The sequence below is a fragment of the Lipotes vexillifer genome, unplaced genomic scaffold (genome assembly GCF_000442215.2).
Source record: "Lipotes vexillifer unplaced genomic scaffold, Lipotes_vexillifer_v1.1 scaffold1549, whole genome shotgun sequence".
Taxonomy (NCBI): domain Eukaryota; kingdom Metazoa; phylum Chordata; class Mammalia; order Artiodactyla; family Lipotidae; genus Lipotes; species Lipotes vexillifer.
In genome coordinates this window covers 1,792,967-1,814,766 of record NW_006771034.1, presented here as the reverse complement: position 1 = coordinate 1,814,766, position 21,800 = coordinate 1,792,967, and the positions used below count along the sequence as shown (strand labels likewise).

Sequence of the window (21,800 nt, the reverse complement as noted above, 5' to 3'; positions counted from 1 at the left end):
CGCCTCCCCCGCCGCTGCCGCCCGCTCCGGCCCAGCTCCGCCGCCCACCCGCCTCCGCCTCGCCTCCGCCGGCCGCCCCGGAACCGTCCGCGCTCAATAAAACCTTCTCCAAAGCGTGTTTGTGCGATTGTCTGGACCACGGTCGCGTAGAACCGGCTCTCACGTCAAAAAAAAAATCTTTGACTTCTCGTTTTCTGACTTCAGCGACAATCCTGCTCCGGGTGCCCTTAGCCCAGTTTCATTCATCCAAGTTGTGGCCTTTTTTGCGCCTTCCGGAAGAAATTTGGCTCCCTCTGCTTTTGATTGCTCTTGAGGTAGAGGATTTCAGGTTTGGAGGGATGTTAAGCGATCCTGCAGTCCGTTCACTCCAGGTAACGCTGTGGCCGAGGACAGGGACCCGCGGCCCGGAGGCAGCTCTTCGTTCTCTGTTCTGGGTCAGGTACTCCTCAAGCCGTCGCCGAAATCCCCATTCTTCCGTGAATTCGGTAACGTAGAGTGTGGTGTGTGCTTTTTTTCCTCCCCCCCTTCCCTTCCAGGTATAATAATAAAAATGATAATTCGATGTTGGAACTTTGGGAAGATAGCTTCCTACAGCGCCAGAGGCTTGGGCACATTCCATGTTTTGGGTCAGTTTCGAAAAGGAGCTGTTAGGAAGTTAAGCCTGGGGTCTTGGTCCAAGCGCTGTTGAAACGCTGCCAATCACAGAGCATTAGAAAATCGTTCCGTTCTTTGCACACTGTAAAGTGGAAAAGACACCAGTGTCTCTCGATCAGGTCTGGAGAGTCTGGTCAGGCATATGCCATTGTGTCCACAAGCTTGTTCTCCCTGAATTTAGGGGAGGGTAAGATTGCATTGTTTAGCTTCCTGAGTATTGCCCCTTTCTAGGTCCTCTTCCCTCTATAGTGAAATACACTGCTTAAAGAGAATGGGAACAATGAAGAAAAAAAAGCACAGTATTAAAAAGGAAACATTTAAAATTATGTGGCAGTTTAAGTCCTCCCTTTAAGTTAAGCGTTTTAGGAGCTATCAGAACCTGGGAAATGGAGATACTGAAATTTCTTTTGTTTCACCTTGTTTTAGGGAGAAAACAAGTATCATTAAACAGTCAATGTATTTGAGTCAACGTATAGACATAGTATTTGTTCATTCCATAAACCTTTGGAATGAAAATTCAGAACTCTTCTTTGTCTTTAGCATAGCTGCCAAGTACTGTACATTTGTTAACGGAGCTTCAAGTATGTTAGTTAAATGTATTTCCTCTGTGTTCCTTTTTTTTTTTTGTATCCTGTAACAACCAGGATTCACAGTCTTTGGTGTGGATCATACATTTTTTACTCCAGTTCAGATAAGCCACATAGTACAATTTATTTAAAATAATAACTCAATTAACCTTCCTTGAAATCCTGGCGAGGTTGGGCAGGGGCCCTTTGCAAATAATCAAGGTGAACTCCTCCCTGGAGGCGGAGGCTTCCATGGCTACAGATAAGGACATTGTAACAATGATGAAGTTGTGTTGAAGAGATCCTTGACCTAAATAAAGTAAGATTAAACAACAAAAAATTTCTCTTTTTGTATTGTTCATAAAACCTGTTTTTGAGTAGGTTGTCAATGGGTAACAAACACAAAGACTTACTGGTTTTGAACAGTTTTGCTTGCTTTCCATTTGGGGAAATTGGATCCTAAAATAAGATCCATACTTTGGGGGAAAAGAATGAAAAATGCCACCATGAGCTTGTATATCTCTGACAGGCTTTGGGGAAGCCTTCCTTCTAATATGCAGTGGTTTGCAGTTCCGCTTGCAGGTAGCCTATTCTATGTAACTCCTCAACGTTAAGATGCATATCTTTTATATTTTTAGATTCTGAAATGTATACCTCTTATGGTGTACCCCTTGATGACTTATTTTCCTTTCCCACCTTCCTCAGATCATTTATGTATCTTGGAATTGAGGAAATATTCTATGTTAGACAACTCTTGTAAAAGATGTGGAAGTTGCAGTCTTTTCTTGGATTCCCAGAGAGGTTTTCCTGTTTCTTTTTTGTGGTACTCTCTAGGCCTGAAGAGCATTCCTCCTCTCTTTAGGGTGAAAACTGAGCATAGAAGAGATTTAAAATTTTAGATGCAGGTACTGTGTTGAGGCTCTCACAGCATTTCTTGTGTTGAAGACCCATTGCATTGTAGCACAGACTCTTGTGGGAGTCCCCATTGGAAGATTTTAGGGTGTAGTATATAGAATGAATCTTTATTGAACTATATACAATTGTGTGTTAGTCACTTAGAAATTTCAGTTCTTTTTCTCAGTTTGCAATTGGAAGTCCATTATAATGAATCGCTGCTTGTGTTGCGCTTTCAAGTTTGTCTACTAACGAATGTAGATACCAGCCCTCCCAAGAAGAAATTTATTTGCAGGTACCATTTAGCTTGAGTTTTATTAAAACGTGTGTATGTGAAGTTGTCTTTCTGTATTCCCCCTATTTTTAATTTAGCATGAAAAGTAGATAAATGTGGTTAATTCTGAAAGTTGATGCGGTAGAGTAATGGATGTTGTGAAACCAGACTTTAAAGGTGATGACTAAAGCCATTTGAAAAGGTGGTTGCTTAGACCAGTTGTAGATCATTAGGTAGAAGTGTCTCCAGAATAAAAAGGTATTGAAAAGTCTTGTCATCGGTCAGCATCGTAAGAGTTTTATTCCTTTCTGGCAAACATGGTTTTCAAGGCTGTAGTATGGAAGAACATAGCTGTAGAAGAAAGATCACAAGCTGCAGGGTTCCAGGCAGTCTCAATTCAGCATATGGAAAACCTCTTCTAACAACTGAAAAAGTAACGAATTGCCTGTGAGATGGTGAGTTTTCTCTCCACCTCTACCCTGACCTCTTGCAGTGGGAATGTTTAGGTAGATAGAGGAGGAGGGGTCATGCATTTGGTAGGTGAGATATGACACTGAGTTCTGAGGTCCCCTGAGAGTTTGAGAAATGGCTTGTCCTTTGATTTCACTTTGAAATTTGATTTAACCCATTGGTATTTCATTTCAGCTAGGCAAAAGATAGATTGAATAGACAATTTTTGAATTTTAAAGCCACACACTGTGTTGAAAAGCTGTGTGAACTTCCTAGAAAATTTTTACGTTTGGGATAGGCTCAGAAAGAGGAATTTTGAGGTTAAAAAAAGATCTATGCAGGACATTTATATATTTTGGTTACTTAGTTTAGGAACACTTTATCATGTCTTAGCACGTTTGCCCAGAGGATGATCACGATTGGCATATTTAGAGTTGTGAAAGCCCTGGGAAAATATTTTTTCCTCAAGTCTTCTCATTGCTACTTAGGAATTTTTACATGAAGAATTAAAGGTTAATGGTTTAAATAATAATTAGTTTAATTCTAAGTGAATATAGGTGTGTACAATAAAATAGCATTTATATATCCTCTGGCATAATTTTTCAAATAAGAATAAAAGTAGATAGCTACTTTGGAAATCAAATTCTTTTTCATTAAAAGAGATTTCACAAGTTATTTTATGTTTAATATCCTTCATTTTTAATTTCATTGAAAATCAGATTATATTTTACATTTTATGATAACATTGAATTAGTTCTTTGTAAGTAAAGAGTTTTATGATGTACTGAGTTTAATTTATGACTTGGGTTTTATAAGTTTAGAAATAGGAGTGTAGTGATATTCCTAAAACTGTGCAAAGCAGTAGGTTTTCTGATAATGCAGTGAAGAGTCTCTTCTATTTCTCCTCAGTCAAGCCTTTTGGGTTAGAAAACCTGGCAAAAGTTGTGTACTCTAGAGTTGTATCCCAAGTTTAGGATCTTGTGAAAGTAATTGCTACAAAACGTTTGCATTTTAGATACTTTTTGTAGGCATAGGGTCTAATAATGAACTCAAGTATGGAACTGGCCAACCTTAGGTCATTGTAGCTTGGCTTGCTTGGCAACATTTGATAACTAGGAGCTAGTGATAATTTTGTTGTCAGTTGGTGGCAGACAGAAGTTCAAATGGAAACATATTTGTTCTAGTTGTCAGATGGCTAAGTTAGTCTCTTTTTCCTTCTGTGAGCCCTCCCTTAACAGCTTAGCTTGTAGCTTGTATCTTTAATAATCACCCTTTGTGTTTTGTCTACTTGAAATCAGGCAACTTAAAATAGTTATCCAGTAACGAAAGACTTGAGCCTTGTGGGCAATGTTGTACTTTCACTTGGTACTAAAGTTTTCTTGGGTTACAGCTTATTGCCGCAGCAAGTGATTGAAGAAGGAGTCCTGTTCCTGCCCCTGAGCTTACAGCTAAGGTACAAGGAGTGGCTTGGGGGTAAGGAATCCTTCCTCACCAGACATGGTTTGTATGTATGAAGACTGCTTGTCAGAAGTTTGACATTCTGCACTAAATTCTTTGGTTATTCGTGACTCACACATTCGGTACAGCTGTTTGTTGCTTTTTAGAATCTACATGTTTCATATGCAGACTGCTATTGAATCTTCTCACCTTTAGATTATAAAATCACTTTAAAGAAAACTAAGTGTGAAAGCATTGAGGAAATTCTGAAGTAATGTTTTTCATCTAGTACCTTCACTGTATTTGTAGTTCAGGTAGAATTCGTCTGTTCAAGATGAAGAATACATCTTTTTAGTGGAAGGCAGTTCTAAACCAACAAGGAATGTTACCAACACATGTAGTTAATCTCTTAGGGGAATCAAATTTAAGGAATTAGTCAGATTTAAAGAAATCATTCAAATTTAATGAATGTTTGGTAAGTTCTCAATTTATCTAAAGGAAAAACTACCCTCAGAAGTTCGGAAAAAGACAGTTAATCCAGTCCTGTTATCCTTGTACTTAGAGCAGGAGTTGGCAAACTATATGGTTCACAGGCCAAATCCATCCTGTCACCTGCATTTGTATGGTCTGTGAGCTTAAGGAAGGATTTTACATTTTTAAATAGTTGGGAAAAAATTAAGAGTATTTTATGAAAGTTAGGTGAAGTTCAAATATCAGAGTCCATAAATGCAGGTGTTTTGGAACATAACCCTATTCATTTGTTTATATTTATTATCTCGTCCTTCACAAAACAAATTTGCTGACCCCTTATTTACAGACACATAATTTCCTAGGTTCACCATTTCTCTTAGCTTCTTACGGTGCTGTTTTCTGAGATTTCTACTTTGATTCCTTCCTTTCCCTCCTCTTTATATACTGTACCTTTGCCTTCATGTGGTTTGACCTTCATATGGTTTGCCTTTTTTTTGGTAACAAGTCAAGGACTCTGGCATTTTGTACTCTTCTGTGCTGGTTATAGCCTCCTGGATGTTCCCTTGGGTCTGCAAACTCAATGTGGTTCAAACTTAATGAGTTGCCTACCCCAAAACTTGTCTAACTTATTTCTGTTTGTGGCTTCTGTTTTCTATCACATGTGGCTGAACCAATCCAACTCTTTGTTCCTTCAGTCTCAATCCCATATAGTCTCTTCTCTGCCCTAGCTGAACTACTTATGTTTCTTGCTTGGATTCTTGCAGTTTCTTAGGTGGTCTCTCTAACATATTGCTGGGGGGAGGATAATCAATGCCTGTAAATATGCTTTTTGGAGTGCAAGAATGTAAGTTCTTGAGATACTTTGAAAGAATTAAATTGGGATGCATTTTTAAGGAAATAACACAAACCATTGTCACAAAGCATTGTATAATGATGCCTTTTTGATTACATCATTACCGTCCCATATCAGTTGATTGTGTCAACACCATTGCCAAGTTACAGCACATTCAGAAATGTGCTCTTTTTCAAAGATATTCCCAATGAAGTCTGGCATCCAAGGCCACCTGTGATATGACTCCAGCCTTTTTTTTTAACCTCATCTCTCAATTTCTTTCAATTCTCCATTTCATATAGTACTGAGGAAAGAGAATTGCTGTAGATCCCTATAAATACCATTCCCTTTTATTTCCTTCGGTGCCTGTGTCACACTGCTTTTCTTGGAATGCCCTCCTGTATTACCCCATCATCTCCATGAAAACATGCTTCAAGTTCATTTTAACTCATGTGGTACATGAAACAAGTATTGAGAACCTGTACTGTTATGAGTATAATATTTCCTTTGGACTTGCATGGTGTGTTTCCATGTCTTATCACATGGACCACTTTCTACTTAGTATTACAGTTAATTGGTGAATGTTTCATATCTCCTTTGGTAGGTTACATGTTCTTGAGGGTCAGGTCTGTTTCATTTCTGTCCTCTGCTCTGCTTTGCACACAAGGTTGATGTTCACTTAGCTGCCTTATAGGGATTCTTCTATCTGTCTAAAACAGTTCTTGAATGTGAGATAGCATGCTGACCTCTTGTGCTAGTAAGTTGCTTTCAAGTCAGTGCACTTTGCACTGAGAGAGTTGTATGCTTATCAGAAGTTGTGTTGGTTTCCAAGACTCTTTCATGGCAGGTAATCTTGCTTTTATAATAATTTAAATATGTAAGCTGATGAAATGAATGCAAACTTTTTTTTTTTTCCTGAAAACCACGTTGGATTTTTTGGAAAAACTTGATAAAGGTGAGTCACTAAAATAACGGCTGTAGAATTAGATATGGATGTAATAACAAAGTTTTGGAGGAAGAATAACAATAATCCAGGATGCTTCTGTATGTAGACTGCTTTACAAGATTTCTTAAAGCTTTCCACTTTGATGAAACTGGAATGGAGATTGTAGATGATGCATTTATAGATACAGTTTAGATCAAGCAGCAGGAACTTCGGTCAGCAAGGAGCTCCACATCGTCAATCCCATTCTCCAAGTGCTTGACCCCATATTAAGATTGGCAAATATGTTTATGTGTTAAATGTAGATAACATGTTTTGTATGTATGATTTTTTGATTTCCTATTTTAGCTTTAATCCCTTTTTTACTTACTACTTTTGTATATGATTGTTTTGGGTACAAAGGCTTTTGCTTCAATAAGTGCTCCGATTTTTGTTTTCTAAATGAATGGAAGAAATTAAGATCTGAAATGAAGATCCTGGTTGTGTTATGTTGGAATAAACAAAGACCTGACACTGGGACAGCAGAAAGAGCTTTAGAAACAATGAACCTGGTTTTGGTTCCTGGCACCTACATCCTAGGAGTCTTAACCCTCTTGGATCCTCATTTCTGTCTGTAAGATGGGAGTGATCCCTCAGTTGGAGAGTCTTTGAAGATGAAATGGTAACACGACCTTAGAGGTAGTAGGTGTTCAGTATGTCATTAAAGTAGCTTTGTGATCTCAGGCAAGTTATCAAACTTTATTGTGTAGTTTTCCATTATTCCCACTTTCTTGAAGAGACTCCAAAAGATAAATTTTGTTATGTGTAAGCTACCAGAATCCAAGACTGAATCAAACCTGGAATATAGTACTTGCTCAGAAATTTTTGTATTAGTGAACATGAGCCATACTGCATAATAGCTTGCATGCTAATTAAGCACGGTCTAGCTTCTGCATCCGTGAAACGTAGAATGTGTGTGTGAGGGAGCCCCTGAATGAACTCCACTGCTTGGAACGGCCTCTCTGTCAGACAGATGTGCAGAGTTTATTCAGTAGCTACTGGCCTTTCCCAGTCTGAGTGCGGTGGGGTTCCTCATCAACAGCTAAACTGTTTGCAAGTGGGCTTTGTGTTCATCTCTCTCATCTGACCTTGTATAACTAGTACTTAGGTTTAATGTGTTTTTTAAGTGAGAAGGTTGGGAAAAGTGAAGAACAGGGAACAATCTAAAGAAAAGAATTACTTTAGATAGGCTAAGTGTCCAGGTGATTTGAGGCAGGTGGAGGGAAAACTTAGTATTTTAATCTTCAGTAAATGTTTGATTGCTAATTGCCAATTGCTAAATGTTTAGGGATGACCCTTTTTCAGTAAAAACACATGGAGCAGATAGATCATAGCCTAATTGATTTCTGCTGCTACGTGATATCTTCAGTTAGTATTTTACTTTTCGTTTTTGATGGAGCAGTGTATTATAAAACTACATCTTTCCTTTTAATTGTTGATTTTGAGAGATTTTTTCCCACTCCTGTTGGTACAGATTTTTTTCTTATAAAGGAATTAAAATACAACAGTATTATTTTTTAAACATCATAGCATATGTTGCTGGAATGTATATGTTTCATTAACATAAACATGTTAACATTCATTAACACGCTTGATTGATTTTTAAATAATTGTCTTGTAAGCCAGGGGTACCTGTGATCCAAGTCAAAAATAAGACCATTTACAAGAGAATGCACATATTGTATTGATGTATACTTAACTGTCAGTTTTTTAAGTCCAACTTTGTTTCAGACTTAATTTGTGACTTTTTTTCTACCTGATTATTTTACTCTGAAGCTGCATAATGAAATATTGGGTGATGTAGGGTATTGGGTGCTGTATGAAGCAGGGTTGAGAAATATGTGTGTGTGTGAGTGTATAATAGTGGATGAAGAAACAAGAATGTGACCAAGAAGATCGAATAGTAATGCTGCTAACTTTGAAATCATTTTCATTATGTTTGGAGATGGCAATGTGAAGTGTAAATATATTTGTGAGTTAATGAAAGCTGTTTAACAAAGTTGCCTAAGAAATAGAAAGGTTATGTGTTGAATTCTTTTGACTACGGTGTTTTAAAAACTGGGTAAGTATGAGTCAGCCTTATTTTGTCATAGTTTGGAGTGTTGTAATTCAAGACTGAAAGGGGTTAGGTGGGCCCGTGGTAAAATGGTAGAGCTGCTAGGGGTGGAGGGAAGATAGGGGTGTGTGCGTGAGTGTGTGTGTGTGTGTGTGTGTGTGTGTGTGTGTGTGTGTGTGTGTGTGTGTGTGTGTGTGTGTGTGTGTACATACGTGTGTGTGTCTGTACGTGTGTGTGGGTGCACACATGCTTGTGCTGGTGCTTACCACTACAGTCTATTATTGCCATGGGGAGTGTGGGCCAGGTTTTGCCAGCTTGTCCTTTTCTATCCTATTCTTAGCCAGAAATCCAGATTTTACAGGAAGTCTGATTTTTAAGATGTCGCAACTAAAAATATTTAAGCACCATGGACCTAAGGAAATGTATTTGTTGGTCAGGTATGGCTGCCATTTTGTAATTTCTGATTTAGATGATGGGCTTGAGATGTTCTTTAAAGACATCCTTAATTGCCTTTAGAACTCTTTTAGCATTTAGGTTACAAAAATTGCTGCTCACACATTGACAGAACCCATCTTGTTAATTGGTCATTGATTTACAGTAGGACTAATAATTAGTAAATGGCAGACATGTTCATGTCTTAAAAGTAGTATCAGTTTCTAGTTCTGGACTCATGGATTATGCCCATTTAGGCTAAGTGTACGTACAGACTTCAGAGAGCTGTACAAAGACTGAGGCATTGACTTGGTGTGAACTGTCAGAAATTGGTATCCATAGTCCACTTTTTCTTTAGATGTCTGGGTGATTGCTTATTTTAAGCGTGGTTTACACCCACTGTACTAAAGCCTTACAGGTTTGAAATACTGCTTCCTGGAAAAGACTGCTTTATCTAGCAAATGACATTTTTTTTGCTCAGGGTATATCTATGAAATTCACATTAGCTTATATGACACATGATCCTTGGAATATAGTATTACTATGAAAAAAATTAGGTGCTTTTCTAGTCAGAGGATAGAACAAGAGGATGATACAATATTATAATTTTTGGCCAGGCTTCATGTTTCCGTGGAATGGAAACCAAGTCATTACCTTGACTGACTTGCCCTTTTTGTCTTTGTTACTTCCCCACTCCCACTCCAGATACATAACAGCAAAAGTGCAAATAAACTCAGGTCCAGTTTGTTCTTCCCTACCTTTCAAGTCCAGGATACAGTTGATTTGTTCCCATCCCCCTCCCCCATCATTTTTATTACGATTACAATGCCCTAGTTAAGGGAATCCTTACCCACTTAGGGAACATTTCAGTAGAGGTTGATGTGGATGAGAGCTTAAAAATGGAATTGCAAGTGAAGGTAGGGACTTAAATCCTCGACCTGGAGCTCTCAGTGCTCATAAAGTGGCATTTTCCTGCTTCTGTCCTAGCATCAAGAATTCCTGGTCCTGAATTCCCTGGCGGTCCAGTGGTTAGGACTCCATGCTTTCACTGCTGAGGGCGAGGGTTCGATCCCTGGTCGGGGAACTAAGTAAGATCCCACAAGCCGGTGTGGCGTGGCCAAAAAAAAAAAAAAATCCTGGTTTTGTCTTTGTTTAGACTTCAGTGTCTCCTTGACACCTACCTTGCCTATTATAATGCTTTAATTTTGTCAGGTGTAGAAACCCAAGTGCAGCTATAACAGCCAGATTGCTGTGGATGTACTTCAGTATGAGAACACATTGACTGTGTGCTGGTCAGGTCATAGCTGAGCTTGGATTTCAGGTGCTGGGAGGGTCCTCGTTTGGGAACCCATGTGTAGTCTTTGCTTGTATTAGGATGGAGGACCCAAGTCCCAGGTACCTGTCCTGTTTTCAGTTGTTCTGGTGTCCTGTGTGCAAATTATAAGACATTGTTCTTTGGTTTTGATTCGGATTCAAGGTGAGTTTCTGCTGCTGAATAAAAAGCGAAATTTGGGGGTAAGGTCTTTGCCAGGCGTATGTTGCAGGGAAGGTGTACTTAAGTGTCTTTTTAAAAAAGTTGCTTCAACCATTATTAAGTAAATATATGACCCAGTAGTAGGTTGCTTTGATTGTCATTCTTTTGTGCTGGTATACTGCTTGCCTTCTGTTTTGTTGGCAGTTACATGAGAAAGCAGTTTTGTGACGTATACTACCTTGAAAACCTTAGACACCGAGTTTCCATCAGGGATGATCTTTAGTCCACCAGACTCTAGTAGCATGATTGGTCTCAGGAATGCCATTCTTATGTATAGACTGAGGGCCAGGATTTTGTGCAAATTCAGTTTAAGGAGATTAAAGTGAAGAAAAGAAATTCCTTCTAGTATCATTTCCTTTATTAAATATTTTATCTGATTAGGATGAAATAATTGGAAGCTACTAATAATTTCAACATCTCCTACCTTCTGACATCCAAGGAAAGCACTTCTGATCTTATTTTTCTGGATTTTTATACCAGTCTACTAGTTCTATCTTTGAAATGTAAGAGAAAAATCCAGCTGCATTTGTAATCTACAAAACCATGCCTCAGTTTTTTGTTCACTTCTTAGGTTCAGTTCAGGACGTAATTTCTTCCAGTGCTTCCAAATTCTGTTAAAGTTATCCTGTTTATGGTCCTATTGTTTACTTCTTGAAAATCCTGTATTCCCCAAACCTTGGAGAAGATTAGAAGGTTTTAAAATTTTCTAACCAAAAGTATCTGCCTGAGGAAACATCCCAATTTCAGGATCTTCTATTTTATGACTTGGCCTCCTGGGAGAATTAGAATCTGGTCTACCAGGAAGACTCTTGTGTTTACATTTTCTGGCCTCAGTCTCATGGAAAAATGAGAAACTTCTTGGCCTCTGTTCTTCTAGGAACATAAAATTGGAGCCAAGTACGATGAGAACAGAAAACATGATGGTAAACCACCAAGTTGACCTGGTTGGATGTCTGAGATCTGTTAATCTTATGGTTTATAATACCTAATTCTTAGTGGCTGGTTTAAGCAGGGTGTGTGTGTGTGTGTGTGTGTGTGTGTGTGTGCGTGCGTGCTACATATATGTTTGTGTGTGTATTCCCTCCACCCCTTGAATATTCAGCCATCTTAAGGGTTAGATAGTGTGATCTCCATTTTACACATGAAAAAACTGAAGCAGAAGGGTACCCGGGACCACACAGCTCAGTAAGGGGCCAAGTCAGGATCCTAAAGGCAGTCTCAAACTAGAAGCTATACTTTTGATCACTGCATCTGTAGAAAACAGTGTACACTGTACTGGTATTAGAGCTATAAAGTCCCTTTAGACTGAAGGATACCTGTTTTGAGTGCCTAGTAGGTGCCAGCACTACTGTGTGTTTGGGGAATAGAGTGTTAAACTGTAGGACAAAGTTCCAGCTTTCATAGGGCTTACATTCTAATGAGGGAGACAAACTAGCAAATGCTGTGAAGAGAAACAGCAGGATAAGGGGACAAATGTGGCCTTATATTTTCGTCATAGTGCTCAGGCAAGGCTGAGACTTCGGTGAGGGAGCGAGCCATGGCCATTAACTGGGGGCAGAAGAGCAGGGATGAGTACAGAGGTCTTGGAGTGGTTATATTAACATGGCATTCAATTCAGCAGGCTTTTATTTTATAGGTCGTCTTCAAGCCTTTCCTGAAAGAATTGACAGCATATCACAGTTTAATGCTTACATTTTTTCCACAGGACTTTTATCTAGTAATCTATCTTGATGAAGTTGGCTTGAGGTACATATTTTTCCCATTTTATAGAAATGAGAATTAAGATGTGGACTCGAGCCTACGTAAAGGTGACTCATTTAACAAACCTCCGTATTGTACCCATCACCCAGTTTCAGCAGTTATCACCATTTACCACTCTTGCTTTATCTCCACCACCCCTTCCCTTTATGTATTTATTTTTTTTGCTGGAGTATTTTATATTTATCTTAAAATTTTAAACCTTTAGAAGAGTTACCAGTATAAGAACCATTCACTTAACACCTGTATGCTTTTCACCTAGATGACTAATTTGCCATATTGGCTATTTTTTTTTATCATTTGAGAGTTGCAGGCATTGTTGACATGCCTTTCTTAGGAATAAGGACTTTCTTCCTAACCACAGTGTGACCATTACACTCAGATTTGACATCAATACAATACAATTATAGAATGTTCAGTTTGTGTTCTAATTTACCTTGTTATTCCAGTGTTATCCTTTAGTTCTTCAGTCCGTTATTCAGTCAAGACTCATGTATTTGGTTGTTGTTTAGTCTTTTTGATCTAGAGCAGTTCTCAAGCCTTTGTCATTAAGGACAGTGTCACTTGAAGAGTCCAGGCCCTCTGGTCTGGAGAATCCCTCAATTTGAATTTGTCTAGCTGCTTTCTCATGATTAGAGATTAGGTTAAACATTGTTGGCAGGAATGTTACATAGGGATGTCAGTTTGTCCCACTGTTGGGGATGTCAAACAATTATTTGGTTTAGGTGATATCCACCAGATTGCTCCATTATAAATGTACCTTTTTTCCTTTAGTAATTATTAAGTGATTTATGGAGTGACAAACTTGATTGAGACTCAATATTCTTTTCTCCAGCAGTCTTCCACTGGATTTAGGATTTATTGATGGTTCAGAATCAGTTATTGCTGGAGTACTTTAAAGCAAATGCAGATATAAAATTTCTCCTGTAAATATTTATCATGTATCTAAAAGGTAAGGGCTTAAAAAACAAAAACAAAAAGCCACAGTGCCTTTATGCCACCTCACTACAATTCCTTAACATGTAATATCCATATTCAGATGCCCTGAATTGTCTCAGTTGTTTCTCTACAGTTGATTTGCTTGAATCTGAATCCAAGCATCCGCAGGTTGTATTTACTTGATGTTTTTGCAAGTGTTCCTGGATATAGCATTCATGTCTGCCTTTAGAGATAAGATTAATTCTTGATGGGTGTAGATGTTGACAGCCTCATGCATCCATTCTGAAGTTCCCATCAAACTTTCTTTCACCTAAGGGTTCTAGCATCCATTGTAATCATTGCCTAGGGACATTATTTCATTAGGGATTAGAAAGGTGATTCTCAGATTGCATCATTCCTTCTGTATCAATGAGCAGATTTTTTTCTGACCTGTGTTTATTTCCACTTTTTTATGTATACCTTCCTGGGGAGAGTTGTAAAAGGATACATTCTTCATCTTTACTTTACAGAGGATGGTTCTGGACTTCCTTAGTAATTCTGTAATATGTCCTCAATTTTCTCATATGTAAATTTGGGGGTAATTATGCCTACCTCTCGGGGATTTTCTGAGGATTAAATTGGCCAGTACATGTAGCTTAAAAATGGTGCCTGGCACTCATGTTGGGGTAAGCGCTAGTTATTAAAGTAACTTTTTCATTTAATTCTTCAAGTGTAATGGAGAGGCAGAGATGGGAGAGGTTCTTCATGCGTTGACATCAGCAGGATGCTTGAATTTGTATAGAGTGAGCTGAGGGAAGTGCTGCTTGCCCACACCAGGCTGTCCTTTTTGACTGCATGGAAACAACCATAATACTCGAAGCATGTATCACTGCACACTGTGAAATGGATATTGACAATTGAAGAGGTAAAATCTGGAGCACATTCTGAAATGGAGTTATTACAATGAAGGGAAGTAGGTAGGTAGGTAGGATGAGATGGTGGCTCCAGGTACAGGTTTTTACTATGTCATGGCCCTTTGAGATTTTTATCTGAACAAAGGGCAGCATGCTTGCCTAGTCTGATTTGTCTTGTTGTCATTCTACACTCAACTAGAGCTGTTTGAGATTGCAAATCACTTTGGTAGGGGAGGAAATGCTTTACTTCTTCTTGGCCTTTTAATCTGCCTTCTCTTTCTGCTTTAAAAAAAACCCACTGTTGATAATTGTAAGTGTTGGAAGAAGTTTAACACTCTTTTTTTTTTTGGGGGGGGGGGGGTTGTATGTGGGCCTCTCACCGTTGTGGCCTCTCCCGTTGCGGGGCACAGGCTCTGGACGCGCAGGCTCAGCGGCCATGGCTCACGGGCCCAGCCGCTCCGCGGCATGTGGGATCCTCCCGGACTGGGGCACGAACCCGTGACCCCTGCATCGGCAGGCGGACTCTCAACCACTGCGCCACCAGGGAAGCCCAGTTTAACACTCTTGATCAGGTGTTTAGTCATTAATATTTGATTCATTTATTTAAACATTTGAGCACCTGCAGTGTGCAAGATAATGTTCTAGACACAGACCACATCAGTGAGCATCAGAGACTAGAGTCTCTGCCCTCATGGAATTTACATTTTGGTAATGAGGTGACAGTAAATATGAGGAAGTTGTATAGTATGTTAGAAGGTGTTGAGTCCTGTGGAAAAATATAAAGCAGGATAAGGAGAGATTGAGATGGTTAGGAAGTTACTTTTGAGCAAAGACAATGAGAGGAGAGCAAGTCTTGTGAAAATCTGTGGGTGCAGAGTGTGTCCTGCATAGGGAACAGCCAGTGTCAAGGTCCCAAGGCATGTTTGGTACATTGTACATTGTGAGTGAAGAGGTGACTGCTTGCTATGTTAATGCCCTGTAGTGGGCCAAGGGCCAGAGCTTGGAGACAGGTTAAGAGGCTAGGGCAGTTAACCGGATGAGATGGAATGGTGATTTGGGTCAGGGTGCTAGTGGTTGAGATTCTGAGTGGTCTGATTCTGGATATATTTTTTGAGAGAAAGCTAACAGATTTTGCTAATGGATTGATTATGAGTGGGTTGAGAGAGAAAGTGAGCAAGCCTTCAGGGATGACTGATAATTTTTGTCTTGAGCAATAGTAAGGATGGCGTCGCCATTTTCTGAGGTGAGGAAGATTGAGAGTGGAACAGCTGTAAGGGGGTGAGCCAAATTATTCATACTCCCAAGGAAAAGGGTAGGTGGTTACAAACACTTCATTCAGTAAGGACAGTGGTCCATAGATTTTGCTATGAGAACTAATATCTATATATCATATAGCCAGTTCTTTTAACCTAATGTCTTAAGGATGTAAGCGTTAGCAGATGAAGGAAGGCTGAGATTCATATAGCCTGTGGTAACAAGGTCAGATGTAGAATAGACTTTGAGACTTAATTTTTTAATTCTAACACTGAAAAAGAGAATGGAGACAAAAGCCTTGGACTCGGAGAGTGAGAAGCTGGTTGAGCCTTGATCTTCTAGCCGAATTTTCTGCTCTGTGTGTTTTTACTTATATGAGAAGCCTGTGCCTGGGACTACTTTTTGTTTTGAATCTCTTCGTTTTCTTCATACATATATTCATCACAAATGATCATACATAAATACTTCAGTTGGATTTTATCCTGTACACTCTTTGCAGTCTCTTTCGTTAACATTTGTTATATATACATCTCAGTTGTTTTCTCTGCAAACTCAAAATTTTTAAACATGGGTGATATTGAATGATCTTTTATTAATATTGTTTGTTTCTATTAATAAATGTCCTTTTCATTAAAGATAATATTGCATAGTGATTAAGGGAAGAAGCAATTTAAACCTAGATGGGAGTGCAAATCCAGATGTAAACACAAATAACTGTATCCTGGGGTGTTATACTACCTCATTGGTTTCAGTTTTGTGTGTAAAATGATTATAATAATTGTACTTATCCCATAATTGTTGTGAGGATTAAAGTAATGCATACAGCACTCTAGGCACAGTACCTACAAGGTGTTAGGACTTAGTGCCAGGTATTTATTTTTTATCTCTATTATTTATCTCATTTATGATAACTAGTCGTTTGCAAGCAAATAGTGCTGAGCCTCTTGAATTCTTCCCATAAAAAGTTAACACAAAATGCTTAGTCATTGGGATTACGTGATATGGTATCATAGGCGCTTCTACTCCGTTACTTTACATTTTCATTTCTCTCAAAAAATATAGGTTATTGGAGTTTGCTCCATACACATGTTCTGGTATCATCCACATAGATATTGAAACCAGTGGTAGTTTCAAATTTACCCCCATACCCAAAAGGTCTTCATTGCTGAGACTTCTTTCGAAAAATAAAACCAAAAAGACCCCTGGTGAGCCACACTTCTACATTCGTAGAAGGAAATTAAAATGACTGTATCTCGGGGGATGTGTGTATATGCATGAAATGATAAATCTGGTGATTTATGAACTTTTCTAGGTGAATAAGATTTTATTTGAAGAAATGGCTTACTTACGTGGGAAACCATCCCTCCTAACCCCCCACCCCCAATAATTTGCTAAAAGTAGAGCCGTTCTGGTTGGTAGAGGGTTGCTGGAGGGGGGCTTAAATCACTGTTCACTCTGCCTCACCTCCCACCCCTGTGATGGGACACCCCCATGTCCCATCTAGGAACCCTCAGAATATAGTTTGAATGCCATTTGAGTTCAGTCACGGTTTCATACATTTCTTACATACTTCCAAAAACTTGAACAGCAAGATTGTAGGTATAGTAGAAATGTTTCGCCAAAGAAATTTAAGGGCAAGCTCCTTAAATGTTTTAGGGACTATTATATGATTACATGTCTTCAGCTCCACTTGTAATTTAAAATTGGCTGGAATTCATATCTGTTGTATTAGAAACACTCATTTTCCTTTTGGTGTCACTGATAAACTGCTATCATAGCCAAGCTCTACAATTTTAAAGTTAAGCAAGGGTTGAGGAAGGCCCTGTTATGAGTATGTATATACCAAGCGCCAGTAACCTATTCCACTAGAGGAGTTTGCTTTGCTGGACTTTGAATCAAGATAACAAAAGTGAAAATGTGTCTGAAAAGTCCATAAGTAGAATTTTATATAAATTTAGTGAGTTTTTTGGTATTTAACTTGAATGAAGTGATGTAGATAGGAGCTAATAGTTGAGGTGGTTGGGAGCCTGTTTAAAATATTTGTGAGAGAACTGCATATTTAATACATTATTTTATTTAGTTCTTTTTATCTATAAACTTTTATGAGGCTCCTAAAACACCTGGGGTATCGTTGACAGTTTAATTTGAAAGGCGCCGATATCACCACTTCCAGTCTATGCAAGTTGTAGACAGTGAAGTGACGTTTACTGAGCACCTGCCTGTGGCACTGGGCAACACACTTTCTAGGTGTTACTTATTCCTTATTAAACCATTAGGAGCTGCGTGTTGCTTTCATTTTACAGATGAGACAGTTGAGGCTCATAGAGATTGTTACTTGCCTAAGATCCTGCAGTTAGGAAGTGACAGAGCTTGGACTCCCAGCCCTTCAAAGCTCGTCTGCTTGCTTGACCATGCCACCTACACATGTTAAGTTTTCAGATGTGTTGGTGTATTCTGTACCCCTTAAATTACTAGTTAGTAAAGGGAATATTTTCCATTGGATCAGAAAATGAGCAAGACTTGGCAAGTCTGCTATTGACAGTAGTGGACTCTGCCTATTCAGATTGTCCTTTTGAATGTTTGGTTTTTAAATCGACCCCAAAGCTAAAAAGTTTGTGGTTTGGTCACTTTGAGGGTCACTTTGTTCTACTCTTTGGTAGTTCACGAGCCTCATTGAGTTTATTATGACTTGCAGCCCTGATGGCTTTAAGGTTTGTTTTTCTTGTTCTTTGTTTGGTTTTTATGGCAGATGACTTTCTTTTAAGAGTGACCATACATCCTGGATTTTACAGAATGTCCCAGAATAGCTTCCTAGTTTGGAAGATAAACTATATGTTCTCCCTAGATAATAGAAGAGAGATGTTAGACTTGGTCATAACTAATTATGTTTTGATTATATTACCTGAAGGGGTTTAATAGCTAATTTAGATTTGGTCTTACCTATTTTACTCTTTCTAGTTCAAACACAGCAAATATTTGTGTACACTTCTTTATTTGGATTAATTGTTTAACTGTAATTTAATTCATCCAAGTAAATGAAATAGTACTTTCATGTACCAAGATTGTATTTTAATTTTGTGCGTAACTATCAACAAAACACTGCTTTCTGAGACAGAAGCCCCCTTCTGTTGGGGAGAGTCTCTCTGTTTCACAACACCCTTGTGTTTGATTGAAATCAGCTAAATTTCTTACACTGGCCATCATAACTAGGGGACCATTTCTTTATACATTCTACATCTGTTACTCTCATAGAAATAATCATTTTCTTAAAAGTGCACTACCAAGGAGCCAACCCACATACTTATCATTACTATACCTACTGTATTACTTGTCCCACCTTTCTCACTTACGGGATTTATCTGAAGAATCAGCTTAGTCCTAGAAATATAAAAACATAAATTAAAAAATTTCATTTTAGCTGGAGAAAAAATTTTTCCATGTATATTCTTTCTAACAATAAAGGAACTCTGGATAGTGTTCGTTATATTTTTGTTGTAGAAATGTTTACTTCTTTAAAAGAGAGAAAAAATATGCAAAACTTGTATATTTTATTTGGAACCATTTTTTAAGAATTGCACAGTTATGTCCTAAAAGGCTGTGACAGTCTCTCTTAAGGACTAGAATGTGAAACTTGGCTGCATTGTATTATAGTATTTTATATCTTTCTGTAAACTAATTTGATCTGTTTTTGTTTCCTTTTCCAGTCTTTACTAGGTGCTGGTCTCTGGATGTTTTTTGTTTAAGTTGGAAAAATGTTAAATCTGTCCACAGACTGATATGGTATCCAGTGAGATGGGGACTGTTGGCAGTGGCTTTTGAAGGATCTGAGGGGGCAGAAAGAGTTGAGAACTCGGCCTTGAGCTAGTGTTTGGCGGCGTCCTGCTGCCTCTCCTGTGGGCCCAACATTTTTTCTCTCTAGCTTACCTGCCAGCTGTTCTAGGGAAGTTAGGGGTTAGACCAGTCTAAGCATTCATCAGGGAGCGGAATATGGCTTAGATATCTTACTTGCATCATATTTGACAATGGGAAACAGTGTTGTTTATTTTAGCAGTGCTTCCTAGTGATTGGAGAAGGAAGGGCTTGTTTTGTTTCTGAGCACTCTGTTCTTTGAACAAATAGGCTGCTGCAGCAGCCACTACAACACATAACCCCTTCCACCTTCCCTCCAAACAAAAATAAAAACACTCTGGGTGTTTGTCCCTTCTTGAGGAGACAGATAGTCAAGTATTGCTGTTGAGAAGAGAGACACTTGAAATGGCCCTTCTGACCAGTGAGCTAGGCTTATCTGTGTGTAAGTTGGAACAAAATGGCAAGGGTATGTATGGCTTGGATGTTGGATGGCAGTGGGAGCTCTGTTGGAGGCAGGGATCTCCTAATTGCCAACTACAGTTTTCTTTGTAATTGAGGACCTAACCCTTATACTGAAATGATACAGGTACCCTTTTAAATAATTAATATTTATTAGTCACCTGATTAGATTTTATTAAAAATTTAGGCAATTCTTCCTAAATAATGTCCAAGTATTTTTTTTAATAACTTGAACATTTGGGGGTCAGAGAAAGTAGTCATAGAAATACAGGCAGCTTCAGGTTTTGGCAAGTATGAAGTGCTACAAATACCAACTTTTAGTGTATTTTATGTTTTTGTGTGTGGCAGTTTTACTCATGCCAGTCATTATTGACACTGGCTTTTAGGAGGAAAGATTTTAGTCAGTTTTTTTTTAGTGTAATTGTTGTAGTGCTTTATGCTTAAAAAGGCATAAAGATGGGTTTAAGACATTTCTACGTGGCAGCATTATTAATTAGACCTAATAACCTAATTCAGTAGCGTGTTTATCTTTAAGCATTATTTCCAGCTCTTTTCCTTACCAGTAAGAGGTGTGTTGTTAAGTGTTTAGTACTGTGGTCTATTTGGAAAAGAGGTGGCTTTTAGTATCATTTATGGGACCTAATGATTTTTAAAGGAAAGTATCTAGATTCATCAAAAAGCATCTGCTTTGTCAAGCATAAAAAAGCATTACACTCTGAGGTTGCCTTATCTCAAAAGGAGAAATCACTTTAGGAGTTAACATGTGGAAGGCATTAGGTTGAATAACAAAATGTTTTTCATATTGGTCTTTCAGCTCCAATTATAATAACTTTGAAGATTCAGAATTTGTCTCTTTTTCCAGGAGAAAACCCGTCATATTCATAAACTCAATTTTAGGTAAATTTAAATGTCTGTTTTTCAATGATTTTCTTAATCCAGGACTGAAAAAATCTGATTGACTTATTGAAGATAATTTATTATCTAATGGTTTATAGATGTCTGTTTTGTTTAGGTTTGGAAGATATAATAATAATGACGTTATTTTTCAGTCTTCCAGAAAAATTTTCTCTTTCTTCTTCCTCTCCTTGCTCTGTATACCCTTCAACAAGAAAGCATTAAAAGGAAAAATTACTCAGCAAAATCACACCTTGAGTCAGTGCCTTTATCATCTCAGTGGTTCTCTTGGAAATAATGCCTGATGAAATGGAAGGGAAGGAAATTACTTTCTTTAACATTAAAAAAATCTTTTTTTCAATGTCTTCCTTCTAGTTAGCAGAGTAAAATTTTAGGGTTGTTTATAAGTTGTATGTTCCTAGTTTTTTTGTGTGGAACATCTTGTTTCCCCTTAGGGCAGGAGTCATGTCACAATTTCTAGGTTAATGTATGATGACTAGCACAGATGTACATTTGTAGTAGGAATTTAGGAAAATTTTGTAACAGTAGTCTGCACAGACTAAGCAGTACTTGGTATTGTGTTTGGAGGTAGATGATAATACTTAGTAAATACCTGTTCTGTCCAGGACCCTAAAATACATTACTCTTAGGATTCACAGTATTTGAAGATTCATTTTGGTGCCCTTATTTATTATGAATAATTAGTGTCATCCCCCTGCCCCCAAGGTGCTTTAAGACCTTGGTGCCTTTCCAATCTGAGGCTACCACACTAAGACAAGAAAGGGCAGTGTCATGGTGGGCAGTTCTTAGTTGCCAGAGAAGTTAAGCCACTTAGTTAGGAGGTCAATTAATTTTTGTTCTTACTTCAAAATGATAAATATTCTCCCTGACTTTAAGTATCAGATGTGATAGTATGGATCGCTCTTTCCTGTGGAACTAAAGTACATATATTTTAAAAGTTTTTTTTTCTTTTTATAATGTCTTGTTGCGCCGTTTTGCTAGACTGAAAGTTTCCTCATCGCTTGGTGAGCCCCTCCTCTAATTCAATCTTTGTCTTTTGTCTTTGCTGCCTTGCAGGGTTGGTACAGTAGGCTTCACTAGACTTAGCTGCAACTCAGAATTTCTCCTCCAGCACCTGAGTAAATGCTGATGGTCTTGTGGAGAGTGGATTA

General features: G+C 38.3%; 1 protein-coding gene across 1 annotated transcript in view; it reads left to right on the top strand.

Annotated features, from left to right (window-relative positions):
- MRPS6 (mitochondrial ribosomal protein S6) overlaps positions 1–21,800 on the top strand; it is a 65,727-nt gene that overhangs the window by 1,043 nt on the left and 42,884 nt on the right. The window lies entirely within an intron of this gene.